General features: G+C 38.9%; 1 protein-coding gene across 3 annotated transcripts in view; it reads left to right on the top strand.

The window, feature by feature from the left end:
- Nucleotides 1–22,234, top strand: part of CTNND2 (catenin delta 2) — a 938,008-nt gene that overhangs the window by 214,612 nt on the left and 701,162 nt on the right. The window lies entirely within an intron of this gene.

Genomic DNA, 22,234 nt, shown 5'->3' with positions numbered 1-22,234 from the left:
TTTTCTTTTTTTTTTTTTTTCTGAGACATGGTCTCACTTTGTCACCCAGGCTGGTATGCAGTGGCACGATCTTGGTTCACTGCACCCTCCACTTCCTGAGCTCAAGCAGTCCTCCAGCCTCTGCCTCCCGAGTATCTGGGACTACAGGCACATGTCACCATACCCGGCTAATTTTTATATTTTTTGTAGAGATGGGGTTTTGCCATGTTGCCCAGGCTGGTCTCGAATTCCTGAGCTCAAAGCTATTTGCCTGCCTTGGCCTCCCAAAGTGCTGGGATTACTGGTGTAAGCCACTGTGCCAGGCCTTCCTTGAATCTTTACGCTTATTTATGTAATAGATTTGAATGCTAAGGGGACTTATTCTTAGGGAATGTAAAGATTAAGGATAAACAACTTCTGGTCTTCATTTTCTGACCTCTAGACTGGGAAATAATTCTCACAGATTTACTGTGAGGGAATTACCTGAGATACTCTTCGTAGAGGTCAATAATATTGCAAGTATTCATCAAATTGCAATTCATAGTAGTAGGATTGGGTTAACATCTGAATGATTTGTTGATGGAATTTAACTTAAAAAATATTTTCAGTGGATATATGCAAAGTCTTTAGAGTTTCCATATTAAGAGTTTAAAAGGTTGAGTTTAATAATATAATCCTTATGTTTGGAAAAGTAAGCCATAGTTAGAAGAATTTGTTTGACTTGAATGAATTATTATATCTCAATCCCTAAATCTATGTTGTAGTAACTAGTAAGCCATTATGATCCTAGTTCACATACAATCAAATATTACCTGGCACTCAAATAACCAGAAAGCTCAAGTTAATTATGTATTTGTTGTAAGAAATTCATGAGAGGCAAGATTGTGAACTACCTGTAGGTTAATATGATGGTTGACACTTTGCTTTCATTTTTAAAGAATGTGGACCAGTTTTGACTGAATATGTGTTCACCTTTTTCTCCAAGACTCCTTTAGCTCTTATGCCCAGGGCCTTCACACATACACTTCATCTGCTGCCCCTCATTTGAACTTGTGACTCTAGGTATGGACAAATAAAATGTCTTAGGGTCAGCATAGTACTGTTTTTCTTTTTACAATAATCTGCTTTCTAAAATAACAATGCACTTGTACTAAACTATGAGGAATTGATGATACTGCACTGTTTTAGATGACAAAATAGCCCTTTTATTAGGTTGCACTATGAATAAGATGAAGGTTATAAGCTGTGACGCATCAGCCTAATGATTTCACGACAATGATTATTATATTATCAGGTAGAGGGAAGAAGGATTGAACCATTCTCTTTGTTCCTACTTGTTTGACTATAGTGGGAAGTATTCTAAGGAAGAAAGTTCAAGGAGTTTCAGAAATAGAGAAAAGCTTCCTGTTTTAAGGCAGTTGAAGAAGGAGCTGATTTGCATAAAATCCTCGAGAAGTACAGCTGAGATGACTTACCAAAGTTGTCGACCAAGCACACAGCAACTATAGGAACAATCACCAGATCACCTAACAGAGTACTTTAGTAAAAAAGCACTACAGCATTCAAACTTCAAACTCATTCACACTCATGTTAGGAATTAAGAAGGTGGGAGGAACAGTACATGTACTAACTGTGCCATGACCGACTTGCTGACTGGGTATATGACTTAATATACTTGATCTTATTGGAAGAAATAGAGTTTGGAGAAGGAAATATGCTATAAAATAAAGAAAAGTATATTGAATGTTCTACCCTAATTTAAAATAGTCATTTTTTTTTCAATGGACCAGTATCCTTTAAAATATGTCTCATTAAATATTGGCATTATTTCTCCTCTATTAAAAATAATGTGTAGGCCGGCCGCGGTGGCTCACGCCTGTAATCCCAGCACTTTGGGTGGCTGAGGTGGGCGGATCACGAGGTCAGGAGATCGAGACCATCCTGGCTAACATGGTGAAACCCCATCTCTACTAAAAATACAAAAAATAGCCGGGCGTGGTGGTGGGCGCCTGTAGTCCCAGCTATTCGGGAGGCTGAGGCAGGAGAATGGTGTGAACCTAGGATGTGGAGCTTTCAGTGAGCTGAGATTGCGTCACTGCATTCCAGCCTGGATGACAGAGCGAGACTCTGTCTCAAAAAAAAATAAAAATAAAAAATAATGTGTAAAAACCTAATAGTAGCTGTCTGTCTTGATTAAAAGTGGATCGACATCATAATGGTATATTATTAGGTCTACACCCTTTTTATTCTTTTCCCTGGAATCATGCAATCCTAGCACTTTTACTGTCATAACATGTAGGACTATTGGGAGCTTAGAGTTTATTTCCTCAAAACCCTTCATGTTACAGTGAGGAAATGAAACATGGGCAGTGCTCCAAGTCTGACCTAGAGTCTGCCAGTCATCATAATGGAAAGACATGGTAATGCTGCCTGCAGCTTTATATGTTGTTTCTCCATAGGGTGTCAACAGAGATTTCTTGTTTATATGATTCCAAGTGGCTTTTTGAAGGAGAGAGATGAGAAACTCACTTTCTAGAGAATATTTGCCTTCACTTAAAAGTTTAAGAAGACATGTATTAGTTTTCTCTTTGAGTACTTTATAAAGAGCAGTTCAGTAGAAAATAAATGAAGAATACTAATTATTGGCAAAGTACCATGTAAGTGCAAAGACAGTCTTTAACGGTTACAGGATCGCTAACTTAGGTTGTGCTATGGATTATTTAAAATGATTAATTTGTATTTCGGAAAAAGAAATCATTGTCTTTATACTGGATCATGAGTATTCTATTAATGGTTTTATTATGGACTATGAATTGAGGTGTAAATATGTGACTTAAGAGAGGTTAAATGTTTGGAGTAACGAAACCTATTTATTTTCTGCTGCTGTTTGATAAATAGTCTGTGCATTGCTCAGAATACTTAAAATTCTTTCAGTGAAATTTTTATCACCTCATTGGAGTTTACATTCTGACATGGAAGCTTAATATTCTATTTAATACACTGCTTTTAAAAGAATATTTAAATGTCTTGAGTCTCCATTACGTGTCTGTGGATTTCTAAGTGAAGGGTAAAATACATTAGAAACTAGTTAGATGGATAAACCCCAGAAGTGCACGATAAATTAGCAGTGCAAACTGAACCATCAGAAAATACAGAAGAGATTACAGATCGATGCATCATTGACTGGCAAATAAGTGATGTAGAAAATGTGATTTAAATTGTGTTGTGGGGCTATGTATTCTGTTCCCATAAATTTAGTAATTATCTTTATTTAATTATGTTTTCTACACAGTGAGTTTGCAAATTCTAATTCCTCCACCTTTTCCTCCTCATTCATAGTTGCATATTTCTGTAATATTTTCAGTGGTAGGGTCTTTGAATTTCGTTGCTTCTGTTTTTCATCCTATCGAAACAGCAGACCACATGCCAATCTAAGAAGCCTCTTGGTTTGCTTATGCGCTCGTTTCCATCCAAGAGCAAGGACCCTTGTATTACTTGCCCGTCACACAGTTCTGGGTACATTTTTAGTGTTCAGTAATTTTCTGTATTTCCATTAAGAACAATAACTGTGTCTCTTCTACTGCTTCTACTGTTCACCTTCCATGTATCATGAAATGTATTATGATTTATGTAGCTCCAAATCTGTTGTATCTTTATAAATATAGCAAAAATCCATTAAGAAAGAAATGAAAGGAGGAACCTTTTTTTCTCCAAATTTACACAAAGAAATATCCTTCCAGTATACATTTGGTATAATTCTTTTATTTAGAACACATTTGCTGAGCAAAGTAGACATTTTCACATTTTTATGAATGTATCCGGATGTTGTGATAATGTGCAAATGCTTCTGAATAAGTTGTGTTTGGAAGGCCTGTGGAATATTGGATGTTAACCTGCAAGGGCAATTTTCAACACCTTGGCTTTCTCTGTCATCTTGCTTCCGTCTGTTGGTTTCTAAAAAATATTGTCCCCAGCCCAATAGAAATGCCCAAGGCCTAAGGCACAGAGAAAAACTTTCATATAAAGATCTGAGAGTCTAGGAAGAGCATATGAAACTGCGATACGTTAAACCAGTGTGCGGCCGGTGCCTGTCTTCTTTGTAGAAACCAGAGATAATTCAAATGCTCTATGACTCTGCACTGTGTCTCAATGGCAGGACGTTACAGATAGGCCAGTTGCTGCTCCCAGTTACCTGGGGAAATGCAAGCAGGCACTTACCTGCACAGAAGGCCAGCATGCTGTTCCAGTCATCTCATGTGCAGACAGCTTGTCTGTTTCTTACTATATTGTGGTAATGACTTCAAATGGTGACCACAGGAATGCTACTGAGAAAAAGTAACCCTTTCCTGGTAGGTCAGTAGATTTTCAAAGCAGGTAATTAGTAAACTTGCAGGTAGCTGGCAAGCACAGCCTTTCTGATAGGTGTAAACTAATTTGTTTTAGGAAGTACACATCAAATTATTAAATGTATCAACGTGGCATGGTCATTGGGAATTACATTGTGATAAATAACTGTAATCAAGATTATTGTGCCGTTATAAAAATTGTCGGCTTATACAAATAAATGAATCTTTATGCTTTCTATTGCATTCGTTATCCCTTCATTAACTTCCCTGTTGGGACTGGAAAGAGAATTTTTTTTTTTTCCTCAAGAGCAGGATTTCTTAGAGACTTCAGCACGTACACAATAGAAGCCATGTGGAATAAATAGCAAGATCAGGGCTGCTGAAGAAGACAAACCAAGGAAGAGAAAGGGAACCTGAAAAGTCAGGGCACATGTCAGTGCACACACAAGCTTTTGACTTCATGTTCTTTTGAATGCTTTTGTTATGTTCAGGAGACTTCAATCTGCATCCTTTAGATTCATCCGAGTACTTCTGGAGTGTCAGCTGTGGACACGGTTCAGTTCTCATTTATCTCTGGGCTCTCTTCGAAACTGTTGAACACTCCATCCTTCTTGAAATACATTTTTCTTGAGTATAAAATGTTATTCTCCTTTGGTTTTCCTCTTACCATTCTTCTGTTTTCTTAGCCAGTTTATTCTTCCTTACACAACTGGGGGTAGAATTCCTCCAGGCTCAGCTGGAGATCTTCTTTGCATCTCATTCTGTCCTTCCTGATTGAGATCACTCATGGCCACGGCAGACATCTCTAAATTGGCATCAGCAGCCCAGCCCTCCATCTCATCCTCTAGATCTCCACCCTCCTGTATCCCAGACATCTAAAGCTCGACATGTCCAGAACTGAGTGTGTGGCTTTCTCTCCACTAGCATTCCTGTTGTGAGTGAGTGGTGGAGCTCTATTTACCTAATGGCCACAATGGCAAGAGTGGTTCTTGGGGCCTTTCCCTTTCCTTGCTCCCATGGCTGGTGATGAACAAGCCTATTGGTTTGTTGTCCATGACATGTCTTGCCTCTGTTCATCCTGACCTCCTCTGTAGTCCATCTGCTGCTCTGTGCTGTTATTTCTGTCCTGACTTCCTGGGCTATTTCTTTTTTCAGCCCACACACATCTACTCACTCTCCTCCTCCTATTCATTTTCCTGATCGGAACAATATTTTGGTTGTTTTAAGTGCATGTAATACACATCTTAGTATGGTAATTTCTCTGCTGAAAACCTTTCTAGGTCCTCGTGCTATTTTAAGACAGGGTTTCTCAACCTCAGCATTCTTCCCATTCAGACCAGCATGATTCCATTTGTTGTAGGGGGATGTCCTGTGCGTGGTGGGATGTTTAGCAGCTGCCCTGGTCTCTTTCCACTAAATGTGTCAGTAACACTCCCTCCCTACTCCTACCACCACAGTTGTGGCAATGTGACAACCAAAATGTCTCCATTCAGTGCCAAATGTGGGGGTGTGGGTGGGGGGCATAATTGTTGTGTGTGGAAACCACTGCTCTGGGGATAAAGGGCCAATTCCTTAGCATTAGTGTAAGTCTGTGTTCCTGTGTTATCTAAGAGCTGCCTTAGGGGTTGGCGATATCCACCTGCTGTTCTCTCTTTTCCCTGCTCTGGCCTTCTCCCTGTTTCTCAGCATCCTGTGGTCTTTACACCTCACAGTTTTTCCTTAAAATGTCCCATTTGTCTGGAACATTCTCCCTCACTCCTGCCACCCACGTCCCCTAGTTAATTCTTGACTTTCCTTCATGTTACACTTCTAAAGTCCCTTTCTCGAGAAACATAATCTCTAGTCTCCCAGAATAAGTTATGTTCTTGGATTATATTCTTCTGTAACTCCTGTGATTGTGCTTTAGAACGTTCATCGCAATAACCACAATAACGAATGAATGTGTTGCTAGCTGTTTGGTTTGCGTCTCCCTCACTGGGATGCCGCCTCTGTGAGGTCAGGGAGCTGGTTGTTGTCATTCCTCAGTTTTATGAGTGCCTACAACAGGATACGTTACTAAAATCATTAGCAGCCACTGGTGGGATTGTACTCTTTGGTTGAATTCAACAAACCATTATGCTGTTGGTTGGCACGTTTAATTAGATAGAGGCTTTAACATATTTGGGTACAGAAAGTAAAGAGACACATGAGTGTCGGGAGAGACAGGGACCACCAAATTAGCCCACTTGATTGCAGCCAATGAAGCAATGATTCAAAGACTAACCCTAAAGCTTTGAGTTGTGGTGAAAGTTATTAACACCTGAGGGAGTGAGAAGCAGCCTGGCCGACAGTTCCTAGACTTTATTACATACTGTGTTTCAGAGAAACCTGCTAATAAGACGGTCCAGCATAACAGGCCTAAAGATGGTATAAAACTGAGACTTCAGTGAATTACAGTACTTTAATTCTGACAGGGATAAAAGCATCAGTTTTAATCTCCATGTTTCTGGCATTGTAGGGTTTAGCACAAGGCCTGGCCCATACTAGGTACTCAGTAAATCCCACCTGAATGGATTGAGTACATAATGTGTGTGTAGTACAGGTTTTTGCAGTCCCTTTCCTTTAGGCAACTAGTCATTCTGTGTGATTCTATTGGGATGGTTCATTTCAGTTCTCCAGGATAGGGGTGTGCCTCATGACTGGCCCATCTAGGATCTTATCTCCCTGATCACACTGACTGGTTCCTGGATGGGCATCATTTCAAGAAGGGCCAGTCAGAGTCCCCCATGAGAATGAAAGGGATGCTGAAAAACAAAAGTCTTTTCCTTCCTCTGGGATTGCAACCTTTGAGAGTAATATAATTCCAGAACCATCCATCGGTGTCCATCCCAGCACCATGTGGAAATAAGTATATCTATCAATATGACCAAGCAGAGGCAAGTAAAGAAATGGAAGTAAGAGATGTGGAGTGGGTGGCAAAAGATCATATGCACACCTGTCCTTTGTTCCTGGAGCCAATGAGCCCAAAACTCCAGTACTCTGGATTTTTCACGTATACAGGCCGGAACATTTTACTTTTTTCCTTAAACTTATCTGTAACTTGCCATACTCTTAATATGGTACTTTAAAATAAGGTTTGTTACTCTTTACTAAAGGAAGATTGACCTTAATTTTGTTCGTGATCTGCATGGTTTGCAGTATTTTAGCTAGATTAATTTGTGTGAGATGGACATAGCACCTCATGTTAAGCTCAGTTCCCTGCTCATATCAATGATCAATAGTGCTAGATGGCTTTGTCTTAATAACATTTAATTTCCTATTGAAGGCTGATGATTGTCAGAGCATTAATTAATCCTCCTTATTTCAGTGGACACCTATCAAAGACTCTACCGTCAGCATTGTGGCCGCTTGCACTATCTAGGTGATGGATTGCTGGCTGGGGAGTTTTAGTTTAACTCTTGACTCAGCAGGTCTAGAGCTCTAGCCAATTTTATTAATGTAAAATGCCAGTCAGGGGTTCTGAAGTCACTACTTCAGAAAACCTAGTCTCCTCCTGATAGATATCAGATTTGTTAAGCTGCAACCATTTGAATAATAAAGAAGTACACATTTCTATCAGAGTAGGAGGTAACTTCAGTTGGCAGGAAGTGGATTGATTCGATACAGTAGTTTTCTAAAATACCTATCTAGATTATTTTCCTGATAATGAAGGGAATTCTCACATTTTTTTTTCTTGTATTGTCGATGCCGAGTAATGTTTAACTGCTTATTGTCAGAGTTCTGTCTGACATGTGTACCCATCCACGGTCTGTGGTAGAGTGAATATTTTTCCTGCTATCAGGAAGGAAGTCTCTCACCCACTTGTTAGTTCACTACCTGTTTATGGGATGTTAACCAGAATAATATTTTTGGCCCAGTAGAAAATAAGGCCAAAAATACATTTCCAATATGAGTGGAACTCCTGCAGTGTTCTGGCTTGATACTTCCTGAATCAGATTCACATCACCTTTGCCACAAATTCTGGACTACTTGTTAGAAGCACTGGTAATGATATTGAACAAGCACTGATGAAATCTAGGTGTTTTATGTGGAAACCACACACAACTGTGATCAAAATAGAACTTACTTGTAGTGTTCCCTTTCACAGTTTTTGAATGACTTAAAGCAAAACTTGAATACATGGGCTTTCATTGTGTACCTTTTTTAACTCAAGGGTTTCATAACCGTGTGTTGTTCACATCTCATAAACACATTATTATCGATCAGAGTTTTAAGTATTTTTGCTTAAAGCTGGTTCCTCTACTTCACATTAGTCTTTATATTAATTCATTTCTAAGGAATCATAATCGCTATAGTAGTCTATCTGGTATCACCTTACTGGAAAACCAGTCAGATCTGTTGAAAGAAAACTTCAGACAAGTCGAATTTAGCATAGTTTATCTGAGCAAAAATAGTTTATAAATTGGGCAGCTCTCAGAACCAGGAGAGGTTCCAGGAGCTCTACTCAGGGGCAGATAGTATTTCTAGACCAGAAAAGCACAGGAGGTATAGAAACAGCCTGACTGGTTACAGCTCAGTGTTTGCCCTATTTGAGCAAGATGTGATGAGGCATTTGCCTTATATGAACATGATCTTATCATTTGGCAACTTGTGATTGGCTGAAGCTTGGCTACTGTGATTGGCTGAGACACAGATATTTATTGCAAGAATAGACTCTTAAGTTGGTTTGTTCTTGGTTGACACACTAGGTTAGGTTGCAGTTAACTACATACAGCAGCAGAATTAGGCCAAATTTAAGTTCGTTTAACAGAATCAAAAAGTAAGCATACAATCAATTAAGCCAGTTCAGAAAGGGAAGATTGGCTTACAATGGAAGAAACTAATTGAGGACCAAGTTTTGGATTATCTTTTAAAGAGAATGAGATAATTTTGAGAAATGTTTGGTAAACTTAAATATAATTTAATGGTAATATATTAATTTACACAAAAGGGAAACAGGTTTGATATTAATGGAAGTCATAGATTTCATAAGAAATGCTCTAAGCTTGAGATTTGGAAGTCAAGAAGAATGGCAGAGAACTGCAGTAGAACATAAAATACAACTTATCTGCACCAAAGAGGAATGACTCAAGAACCTTCTGACCTTGAGTTGAAAACTCCGTGAAGGAATGATAACATGTATCACAAACCAATATGGGATTACAGGATTTTTTTCAGGTATTGAAAAAATAGCTCTGAAGAATGTATGTCTTTTTTTTTTTTTTAACTTTTTACAAAACGTTTGTCAGCATTCAAGGACTATTTGGACAGTTTAGTATGCTAAGTGCTGTTCTTAAACTTCAGAGATTTATGTCACTCATAAATGCTCATCTCTTCTGCAAGCTCTTCCTCATTATATTAACTCACGGACTTTCACCCTACTGGCCTCCTCCTTAACCCTTGCCCCCATAAATTGGGTGCTAAAAGCCCGAGATTGACAATACTAAAGATATATGATACGCGTAAATCACTACCAGGACACTAAGAATTTCTCACCTCTTTTTTTAGTATTTGGGACAGAGTTGAGGGTGACACAGAAAGGGAGACAATGTGAAGCTGTAATGTGGACTTAAGTACCTAGCCTAATAATGGTTGTCTCTTCAGAAGGAAAGCTGTTCTGTAAAGCTGTTTTTATACCTAAAAGGTAGTAAAGTTAGGAAAATAGTATATAAGCAATTGAAAACGTTATATATGTATATATATATATATATATACACACACACATATATATACACACACACATATATATGATGTAATAGTTTATATATATGCTGTAACAGTTTAACATTTATATTTAGTAAATTTATGAGTGTTTCATTCAAAAAAATGTTGCTACATTAAAATCTCTTCTGGGTCCTCTGATTTTAAGGACTGGTGAATGCAAAATCCAGAGGCAAAAGGCAAAAATGTAAAGAGTTAAAAATTGGAGGGGGGTCAGGTTACACAGAGGTGGTGAGAGAAGATGGGGTTCTGTGAGGAACAAGAACTGCCCCACTCTGGTTTCTCTGAGGGCTGTGATGGCCTTCCCTCCCTCCCACTGCACTTGCTGACAAATGGCATTCATCCGTACCTGGATTCAAATTGTCTGCACTTGCCAGGAGAACACAGGTTCCATGGAGATCAGTCTCCGTGGGCAGTGCCAGTGGCTGTTTGAAAATTGGGTATGACAGTTAAAACAGGGACTGGGCTGGTGCTATGGAAAGTGAGTTTCTGTTCTGCTATACATTAGTTAACCTGATTGGCTTATTTCCCATTGAAAGTATGAATATTGCATATCAAATGCCTTTTTTTCTACTTTTTTGAGTAAATGTTTATATTTTCTTCAGTTCCGTCCCTTTCAGAGTACTTTCATTGATGATCTTAGTTTGAATAAATATTTTAGGCACCTCAAAAATTCTGCCTTCCTTTAGAGACTGCTGGGGGGAATGCAACCTGCAATAACCCCATTGGAAAGAATCTGACAAAACTACATATGCCTGAGGCGGGAGGATCACATGGTCAGGAATTCGAGACCAGCCTGGCCAGCATGGTGAAACCCCATCTCTACTTAAAAAATGCAAAAATTAGCCGGGCATGGTGGCATGTGCCTGTAATCCCAGCTACTCGGGAGGCTGAGGCAGGAGAATTGCTTGAACCCGGGGGGCAGAGGTTGCAGTGAACTGAGATCGCACCACTGCACTCCAGCCTGGTGACAGAGGAAGACTCTGTCTCAAAACCAACCAACCAACCAACCAAACAAACAAACAAACAAAAAAACTACATATGCATTTACCTTTTGACTCCGCAATCCCACTTCTAATGAAACAACTCTAACGCTACAGAAATTCATGTACATGAGTTTATCTGTACATGTTGTTATACATTTCTTCAAACCCGTAGAACGCACAATACCAAGACTGAACCCTAAGGTAAACTATGGACTCTGGGTGATTATGTTGTATCAATGTAGATTAATCAGTTATAACAATTGTACCACTTTGGTGGGGGATGTTGATAATGAGGGAGGCTATACATGTCTGGGGGTAGGAAGTATAGGAGAAATTATAGTACCTTCCTTTTAGCTTTGCTATGAACCTAAAACTAATCTAAAATTAATAAGTTAAGTGATAAAATATATGCATATGTGAAAAAAATCTGTTTTCATTAAATAGCTTAGAAAGTCCATAATGGAATGTGGCATATGTTTTTATCTCATGTACTGTCTTTTAACCTTGCTGTAATTTTGAAAGCCAATGGATTGTTTTCTTAGGAGGAAAAGTTGTAGATATGGTTTCACTTTAAAGTCTACTGGTGTATCTTGTATTTGGAATTCAGAAGATATTCAATGAATCAACACTTAGAGTAACCACACTGTAGAGTTTCTTGGGAATCAAAAACTCACTACATTTACGTACCATAATTTAAGAAGGACTTTTGCTGGTAATAACTTTATCTGTTTCCCAAACCTCTGTGAATAAATTCGGCTTCATATTTAAAACTGAGGTGGAATATACCCAGGTCTTGTCAATCTAGTCATAATTATGGTATAGAGGACATGAACAAATCAAAACCCTCACGCCTAAGCCAACACTTGGACACTTCACTCTCTCTTTCTGTGGCTCTGATTTAACACTCATATGCTGATCAATCATAGAGCCTCAGACAAACATTTAGATAATGCTATTTATCAGTTTTATATTTATTTTTCTTTTTTATCTGAAGTTATAAATGTCTTGCAAAAATACCCTTTTCACTTTTCATGTAAAAATTAGCTACCTTTCTAATATTGAATAAAACAGCATGGTAATGCCAGTTCACATCTATGGTGCTTTGGGCTTGAGGCCATTACAAAACTTACAAAACAATAAAACCCAGCCTTCAGAATAAGATTTTAAAGTATGAAAAAAAGATTAGACTGAATTTCCAAATGTAAAGCAACCATGTCACAAATTAATTTTAACTCATAAAACCCAAAACTTATGCATAATCATTTACTGCAATTTCAAATAAATCTTTGCTCAACCATTAAAGCAGATTTTCTAAACAAATTAAAAAGACCAAAAAACCCACAAAAATGCATTTATAACATATTGGGATTTATATCTGGATATTCATCTGTATAATAATAGCTATATCTATAAATTAATTGAGAGAGAACTATTTAGAGAAAGAACTATAGGAAGTGAAAATCTACAGCAATTACTTTCTGTCTTCTCTACTACTCCCTGCTTGGGTGGGAAAATGTGATTTATCTCATATAAAAAGACTGTGTAAGTTCCAGAATTTCTGAAAGATTTGAGAGTGATGTGTTCTCAAAATAGAGGCCTTGCATTTTCTGATTGTAAAACCCATGAGTATTAAAGTGATAAACTGGAAAATTAGAAGAAATTTGGCCTTATGTGTACAAGTTTGTGGACTTTATATTAGTTTCATCAATCAGCTCCCGTCTGCAGCTCCCAGAGAGATCTTTGCAGAAGGTGGGTGATTTCTGCATTTTCAACTGAGGTACCTGGTTCATCTCATTGTGACTGATTGGATAGTGGGTGCAGCTCACGGAGGGTGAGCCAAAGCAGGGTGGGGTGTTACTTCACCCGGGAAGTGCAAGGGGTCGGGGGATTTCCCTTCTCTAGCCAAGGGAAGCTGTGAGAGACTGTATTGGGAGGAACGGAACACTCTGGCCCAGATACTGCCCTTTTCCCACGGTCTTCACAACCTGCAGACCAGGAGACTCCCTCCAGTACCTGGCGCGGTGGGTCCCACCCCTATGGAGCCCAGCAAGCTAAGATCCACTGGCTTGAAATTCTGGCTGCTAGCATAGCAGTCTGAGCTCTACCTGGGATGCTCCAGCTTGGTTGGGGGAGGGGCGTCCACCATTGCTGAGGCTTGAATAGGTGATTTTACCCTCACAGTGTAAACAAACCTGCCAGGAAGTTTGAACTGGGTGGAGCCTCCCATAGCTCGGGAAGGGGAACCACCTCTCTAGATTTCTCCTTGCTGGGCAAGGCATCTCTGAAAAAAAGTGAGCAGCCCCAGTCAGGGACTTAGAGATAAAACCCCCATCTCCCTGGGACAGAGCACCTGGGGGAAGGGGTGGCTACAGGCACAGCTTTAGCAGACTTAAATGTCCCTGCCTGACAGCTCTGAAGAGAGCAGCAGTTCTCCCAGCACAGCATTCCAGCTCTGATAAGGGACAGACTGCCTCCTCAAATAGGTCCCTGACCCCCGTGTATCCTGACTGGGAGACCCTCCCAGTAGGGGCCAACAGATACCTCATACAGGACAGCTCTGGCTGGCATCTGGCAGGTGCCTCTCTGGGATGAAGCTTCCAGAGGAAGGAACAGGCAGGAATCTTTGCTGTTCTGCAGCCTCCATCGGTGATACCCAGGCAAACAGAGTCTGGAGTGGACCTCCAGCAAACTCCAGTAGACCTGCCACAGAGAGGATTCACTGTTAGAAGGAAAACTAACAAAGAGAAAGGAATAGTACCAACATCAACTAAAAGGACATCCACTCAGATACCCCCTCCAAAGGTCACTGACTTCAGACACCAAAGGTAGATAAATCCACAAAGATGGGGAGAAACCATTGCAAAAATGCTGAAAATTCCAAAAACCAGAACACCTCTTTTCCTCCAAAGGATCACAACTCCTCGCCAGCAAGGGAACAAAACTGGATGGAGAATGAGTTTGATGAACTGACAGAAGTAGGCTTCAGAAGGTGGGTAATAACAAACTCCTGCAAGCTAAGGGAGCATGTTCTAACCCAATGCAAGGAAGCTAAGAACCTTGAATAAAGGTTAGACGAATTGCTAACTAGAATATCCAGTTTAGAGAAGAACATAAATGACCTGACGGAGCTGAAAAACATAGCATGAGAACTTCATGAAGCATACACAAATATCAATAGCCAGGTCAATCAAGCAGAAGAAAGGATATCAGAGATTGAAGATCAATTCAATGAAATAAAGTGAGAAGACAAGATTAGAGAAAAAAGAGTGAGAGGAAATGAACAAAGCCTGCAAGAAATATGAAACTATGTGAAAAGACCAAATCTATGTTTGATTGGTGTACCTGAAACAGGGATAATGGAACCAAGTCAGAAAATACTGTTCCGGATATTTTCCAGGAGAACTTTCCCAACCTAGCAAGGCAGGCCAACATTCAAATTCAGGAAATACAGAGAACACCACAAAGATGTTCCTCAGGAAGAGCTAATTGTCAGATTCACCAAGGTTGAAATGAAGGAAAAAATGTTAAGGGCAGCCAGAGAGAAAGGTCAGGTTACCTACAAAGGAATGCTCATCAGACTAACAGCGGATCTCTCAGCAGAAACCCTACAAGCCAGAAGAGTGGAGGCCAATATTCAACATTCTTACAGAAAAGAATTTTCAAACCAGAATTTCATATGCAGCCAAACTAAGTTTCATAAACAAAGGAGAAATAAAATCCTTTACAGACAAGCAAATGCTGAGAGATTTTGTCACCACCAGACCTGCCTTACAAGATCTCCTGAAGGAAGCACTAAACATGGACAAGAACAACCAGTACCAACCACTACAAAAACATATCAAATTGTAAAGACCATTGACGCTATGAAGAAACTTCATCAACTAAGGGGCAAAATAACCAGCTAATATCATAATGACAGGATCAAATTCATACATAACAATATTAACATTAAATGTAAACGAAATAAATGCCCCCCAATTTAAAGACACAGACTGGCAAATTGGATAAAGAGTCAAGACCCATCTGTGTGCTGTATTCAGGAGACCCACCTCATACGGAAAGACACACATAGGTTCAAAATAAAGGGATGGTGGAAGATTTGCTAACCAAATGGAAAGCAAAAGAAAGCAGAGCTTGCAATCCCAGTCTTATCTCTGATAAAACAGACTTTAAACCACAAAGATCAAAAGAGACAAAGGAGGGCATTATGTAATGATAAAGGGATCAATGCAACAAGAAGAGCTAACTATCCTAAATATATATGCACCCAATGCAGGAGCACCCAGATTAGTAAAGCAAGTCCTTAGAGACCTAAAAAGAGACTTAGACTCCCACACAACAATAATGGAAGACTTTAACAGCCGACTGTCAATATTGGACAGATCAATGAGACAGAAAATTAACAAGGATATTCAGGACTTGAACTCAGCTCTGCACCAAGTGGACCTAATAAACATCTACAGAACTCTCCACCCCAAATCAACAGAATATACATTGTTCTCAGCACCACATCACACTTATTCTAAAATTGACACATAATTGGAAGTAAAACACACCTCAGCAAATGCAAAAGGATGGAAATCATAACAAACTGTCACTGAGACCGCAGTGCAATCAAATTAGAACTCAGGATTAAGAAACTCACTCAAAACCACAAAACTACATGGAAACTGAACAACCTGCTCCTGAATAACTACTGAGCAAATAGCGAAATGAAGGCATAAATAAAGATGTTCTTTGAAACCAATGAGAACAAAGACACAATGTACTGGAATGTCTGGGACACATTTAAAGCAGTTTGTAGCAGAAAACTTAAAGCACTAAATGCCTACAAGAGGAAGCAGGAAAAATCTAAAATCAACTCTCTGACATCACAATTACAAGAACTAGAGAAACCAGAGCAAACAAATTCACAAGCTAGCAGAAGACAAGAAATAACTAAGATCAGAGAAGAACTGAAGGAGGTAGAGACACAAAATACCCTTCAAAAAAAATCAGTGAATCCAGCAGCTGGTTTTTTAAAAAGATCAACAAAATAGACTACTAGCCAGACTAATGAGAAAAGAGAGAAGAATCAAATAGACACAATAAAAAATGATAAAGGGGATATCACCACCGATCCCACAGAAATGCAAACTGCCATCAGAGAATAGTATTATAAACACCTGTATGCAAATAAACTAGAAAATCTAGAAGAAATGGATAAATTCCTGGACCCATATACCCTCCAGAGACTAAACCAGGAAGAAAACGAATCTCTGAACAGACCAATAACAAGTTCTGAAATTGAGGCAGCAATTAATAGCCTACCAATCACAAAAAGTCCAGGACCAGATGGATTCACAGCTGAATTCTACCAGAGGTACAAAGAACAGAAGGTACCATTCCTTCTGAAACTATTCCAAACAATAGAAAAAGAGGGAATCCTCCCTAACTCATTTTATGAGGCCAGCAGCATCCTGATATCAAAACCTGGCAGAGACACACCAAAAAAAGAAAATTTTAGGCCAATATCCCTGATGAACATCACTGCAAAAATCCTCAATAAAATACTGGCAAACTGAATCCAGCAGCACATAAAAAAGCTTATCTACCACAATCAAGTTGGCTTCATCCCTGGGATTCAAGGCTGCTTCAATATACATAAATCAATAAACATAATCCATCACATAAACAGAACCAATGACAAAAACCACATGATTATCTCAATAGACGCAGAGAGAGCTTTCGACACAATTCCACAGCACTTCCTACTAAAACTCTCAATAAACTAGGTATTGATGGAACGTATCTCAAAATAATAAGAGCTCTTTATGGTAATCTGACAGACACTATCATACTGAATGGTCAAAAACTGGAAGCATTCCTTTAGAAAACTGGCACAAGACAAGGATGTCATCTCTTACCATTCCTGTTCAACATAGTATTGGAAGTTCTGGCCAGGGCAGTCAGGCAACACAAATAAATTCAGAGTATTGTACCTGTCTGCAGATAACATGATTGTATATATAGAAAACCCCATCGTCTCAAGCCCAAATCTCCTTAAGTTGATAAGCAACTTCAGCAAAGTCTCAGGATACAAAATCAATGTGCAAAAATCACAGGCATTCCTATACACCATTAACAGACAAACAGCCAAATCATGAGTGAACTCCCATTCACAATTGCTGCAAAGAGAATGAAATACCTAGGAATTCAGCTTACAAGGGATATGAAGGACCTCTTCAAGGAGAACTACAGACCACTGCTCAAAGAAATAAGAGAGGACACAAAACAAATGGATAAACATTCCATGCTCATGGATAGGAAGAATCAATATCGTGAAAATGGCCATACTGCCCAAAGTAATTTATAGATTCAATGCTGTCCCCATCAAGCTACCATTGACTTTCTTCACAGAATTGGAAAAAACTTCTTTAAATTTCATATGGAACTAAAAAAGAGCCCACATAGCCAAGACAATCCTAAGCAAAAAGAACAAAGCTAGGGCATCATGCTACCTGACTTCAAACTATATTACAAGGCTACAGTAACCAAAACAGCATGGTAATGGTACCAAAACAGATATATAGACCAATGGAACAGAACAGAGGCCTTAGAAATAACATCACACATCTACAACCATCTGATCTTTGACAAACCTGACAAAATCAAGCAATGGGGAAAGGATTCCCTATTTAATAAATGGTGTTGGGAAAATTTGGTAGCTATATGCAGAAAGCTGGAACTGGATCCCTTTCTTACACCTTATACAAAAATTAAGTCAAGATGGATTAAAGCCTTAAAGGTAAGACCTAAAACCATAAAAACCTAGAAGAAAACCTAGGCAATACCATTCTGGACATAGGCATGGTCAAAGACTTCATGACTAAAACACCAAAAGCAGTGGCAACAAAAGCCAAAATAGAAAAATGGGATCTAATTAAACTAAAGAGCTTCCACACAGCAAAATAAACTATCATCAGAGTGAACATACAGCCTACAGAATGGGAGAAAATTTTTGCAATCCATCCATCTGACAAAGGGCTAATATTCAGAATCTATAAAAAACTTAAACAAATTTACAAGAAGTAAAGAAAGAACTCCATCGAAAAGTGAGCAAAGGATGTGAACAGACACTTTTCAAAAGAAGACTTTTATGCAGCCGACAGACATATGAAAAAATGCTCATCATCACTGGTCATTAGAGAAATGCAAATCAAAACCACAATGAGATACCATTTCACGCCAGTTAGAATGGTAATCATTAAAAAGTCAGGAAACAACAGATACTGGAGAGGATGTGGAGAAATAGGAGCACTTTTACACTGTTGGTGGGAGTGTAAATTAGTTCAACCATTGTGGAAGACAGTGTATCAATTCCTCAAGGATCTAGAACTAGAAATACCATTTGACCCAGCAGTCCCATTAGTGGGTATATACCCAAAGGGTTATAAATCATTCTACTATAAAGACACACATACATGTATGTTTGTTGCGGCACTGTTCACAATAGCAAAGACTTGGAACTAAGCCAAATGCCCATCAATGATAGACTGGACAAAGAAAATGTGGCACATAGACACCATGGAATATTATGGAGCCATAAAAAGGACGAGTTCATGTCCTTTGTAGGGACATGGATGAAGCTGGAAACCATCATTCTCAGTAAACTAACACAAGAAGAGAAAACCATACACTGCATGTTCTCACTCCTAAGTGGGCATTGAACAATGAGAACACATGGACACAGGGAGGGGAACATCACACACTGGGGCCTGTCAGAGGGTGGGGGCTGGGGGAAGTATAGCATTAGGAGAAATACCTAATGCAGATGACAAGTTGATGGTGCAGTAAACCACCATGGCACATGTATGCCTATTTAACAAACCTGCACATGTGCCCCAGAACTTAAAGTATAATTTTTAAAAAAGAAAAAATAAGTAATCAGATTCTCTCAATTTGAAGTATAGAAGAATTCATTCACTTTACATTACAAAAGAGTAGTTAAAAATCTCAAATGGTTTCCTTCCCTCATAGTTACAGAAACAGGCCAAGCACAAGCTCCATCTCTAGGACTCAGTGGCAGAAAGAGAACAATTCCAATGATGAGGCAGACTTAGTTCCATTTTATGATCGCATTACAGCACACTTTTATCCAAACATATTCCTTCAACTTAATCTGTGGAAACTTTGTTTTACATTTTGTAATGTGACTATTGAAACAATCCCATCTATGAAACTCTTTAAAGCTTCTCTGAAGAGTGTAATAATCTTTCAAGGGAAAATAATTCTTTCATTTATCTGTGTTTCATTCTTAATGTATTTATTTCATTCTGGACTTCTAAGGTTTGGTTTCCTCTCTGGGTTGATACAAGTCTGCTGACTTGGGAAGTTTCTTCCTCCTGGAAGACACAGCCCCAGACCAAGGTGCATAGCTTAGACAATTCAATGAGGGTCCAACTACAGCCTCTAATTACCTCTTTCTCCAGGTGTTTTTTGGCAGTGCGCAAACTTTGTAGTCATATCACAGGCTATGACTTTATTTCAGGTTGCAATTTGTGTACATGCCTTGATTCCCCTAAATGTTAGGTTTGGGGCTTAAATATCATCCTTCTTGGCTGTCATTCTGTAGTACACATTCATCTTGATTAAAAAATTTAATAATCGTATGGTCACTGCATGCAAATCTAGTACAAGCTTAGATCTTTGGAAAGTATATTTCTTTGCTCATAATATATATGATTCCTGATTGATGATTATCAAGGAAAAATGTGATGCATTTTGTTTTCCCCTACATATTTCTGCTGTCATATCTCAAGTATAACATTATATGTATGAAACAGGAGGATAACCCTTGTGGTCCACTTGGAAGGACAAAGCAAATGTGTTTAAACAATGTGAGACAGGAAAGGGTTAGGGTCTTCACTGCCTCTATCTCCTGTGATTCAACTGGCCCCTGAATACACATCTCACTTTGTTCTCAGTTTCACATCAATATTATGACACAGAGAAGAAGAGCAAGTTGATATTTTCTATTGAATATACAAGCTATTATATAAATCTGTCATTCTGGAAAACTCCCTGGGAAGTAGCCATGCTTGAAGATGATATTCCATATAGCATTGAATTATGAAACCAAATTACTAATGAAACGAGAAAATCCTTGTGTCGCTTAGTCTATTTTCTCCTCAAGTGAAATCCCTAAAGATGATAACATCGTGGTTGTGAAAATGTAGTAAGAATTATACACGGGTTCAGGCATTCTGTTTTCAGGAACTATCCTGCTATATGGTAGAGCTAGATGTTATTCAGAACCACATATATAAACCAGTACCACAACTCTGTAATGTAGGTATCACTGTCTGCATTCTTTCAGTGAAGCAGCTGGATGGAATAACTTGCTCACTATCTCATAGCTGGTAAGTAGTGGAGCTGAGTCACAGGCAAGATTCCCAGCTAGCCCACAGATTCACCACATGTACAAGAGCTTCACAATTTCTCTATTAAGCTCCGAACGGAGATGCACTATGCACCAGTAGCAAATATTAACCCAGTTATCTGTAAACTCAAGCGTGAGTTTATTTATTCATAGGAAATCTGGTTGGGAAATTGAATTTCAATTCACCCTAGTGCTCACCATCAAAAGAAGGCTGGCAACTCGAGTAATGGAAACCCCATGACACCAAATATTAACATTTCATGAATTTTCATTCTGGAGAGGCATTCCTTTCACTAGAATTCTTTCTTCTAAGCAGTGATTTCACAATGCAATTAACTTGCTTTCATTTTACAATTATATACTTAATCCAACAATAAAGAGGACTTCATACTTCATTCCCTGAACAAGACCTGATGGAGCACTTCATTCTGTGGAGGATGGAAGACTAAGTTATCAATTCTAGCTTTCCCTGATGTGTATCCATGGAGGAAATAGTGAGTGACATGAGTTGGAGGTAATAATTTGGATGAAAAGGATCTCAACCCGAAGGCCATCTGAAACTTAGGAAATGAGCAAATGTTTTTTCTATGATAAATTATTTGGTACTTTCATGAGTTTATGTTACAAAATTTAAAGTAAGTTATATATTTTATTTTATGTTTTTTATGTTATTTTTTTATATATTTATTTATTATTATACTTTAAGTTTTAGGGTACATGTGCACAACATGCAGGTTTGTTACATATGTATCCATGTGCCATGTTGGTGTGCTGCACCCATTAACTCGTCATTTAGCATTAGGTATATCTCCTAATGCTATCCCTCTCCCCACCCCCCACCCCACAACAGTCCCCAGTGTGTGATGTTCCCTTTCCTGTGTCCATGTGTTCTCATTGTTCAATACCCACCTATGAGTGAGAACATGCAGTGTTTGGTTTTTTGTCCTTGCAATAGTTTGCTGAGAATGATGGTTTCCAACTTCATCCATGTCCCTACAAAGGACATGAACTCATCATTTTTTATGGCTGCATAGTATTCCATGGTGTATATGTGCCACATTTTCTTAATCCAGTCTATCATTGTTGGACATTTGGGTTAGTTACAAGTCTTTGCTATTGTGAATAGTGCCGCAATAAACATACATGTGCATGTGTCTTTATAGCAGCATGATTTATAGTCCTTTGGGTATATACCCAGTAATGGGATGGCTGGGTCAAATGGTATTTCTAGTTCTAGATCCCTGAGGAATCACCACACTGACTTCCACAATGGTTGAACTAGTTTACAGTCCCACCAACAGTGTAAAAGTGTTCCTATTTCTCCACATCCTCTCCAGCACCTGTTGTTTCCTGACTTTTTAATGATGGCCGTTCTAACTGGTGTGAGATGGTATCTCATTGTGGTTTTGATTTGATTTCTCTGATGGCCAGTGATGATGAGCATTTTTTCATGTGTTTTTTGGCTGCATAAGTATCTTCTTTTGAGAAGTGTCTGCTCATATCCTTTGAGTGAATCTATAAATTACCTTGGACAGTATGGCCATTTTCATGGTATTGATTCTTCCTACCCATGAGCATGGAATTTTCGTATTTTTAGTAGAGACGGGGTTTCACCATGTTGGCCAGGATGGTCTCGATCTCCTGCCCTCGTGATCCACTGGCCTTGGCCCCCCAAAGTGTTGGGATTACAGGAGTGAACCACCGCACCCAGCTTGTATTTTAATTTTTAAGTCGTCTTAATACAGTCAGCCCTGAAAACTCTT

Source organism: Nomascus leucogenys, chromosome 6 (assembly GCF_006542625.1).
Source record: "Nomascus leucogenys isolate Asia chromosome 6, Asia_NLE_v1, whole genome shotgun sequence".
In the NCBI taxonomy this organism is placed as follows: Eukaryota; Metazoa; Chordata; class Mammalia; order Primates; family Hylobatidae; genus Nomascus; species Nomascus leucogenys.
This window is presented reverse-complemented; position numbering and strand designations above follow the sequence as displayed.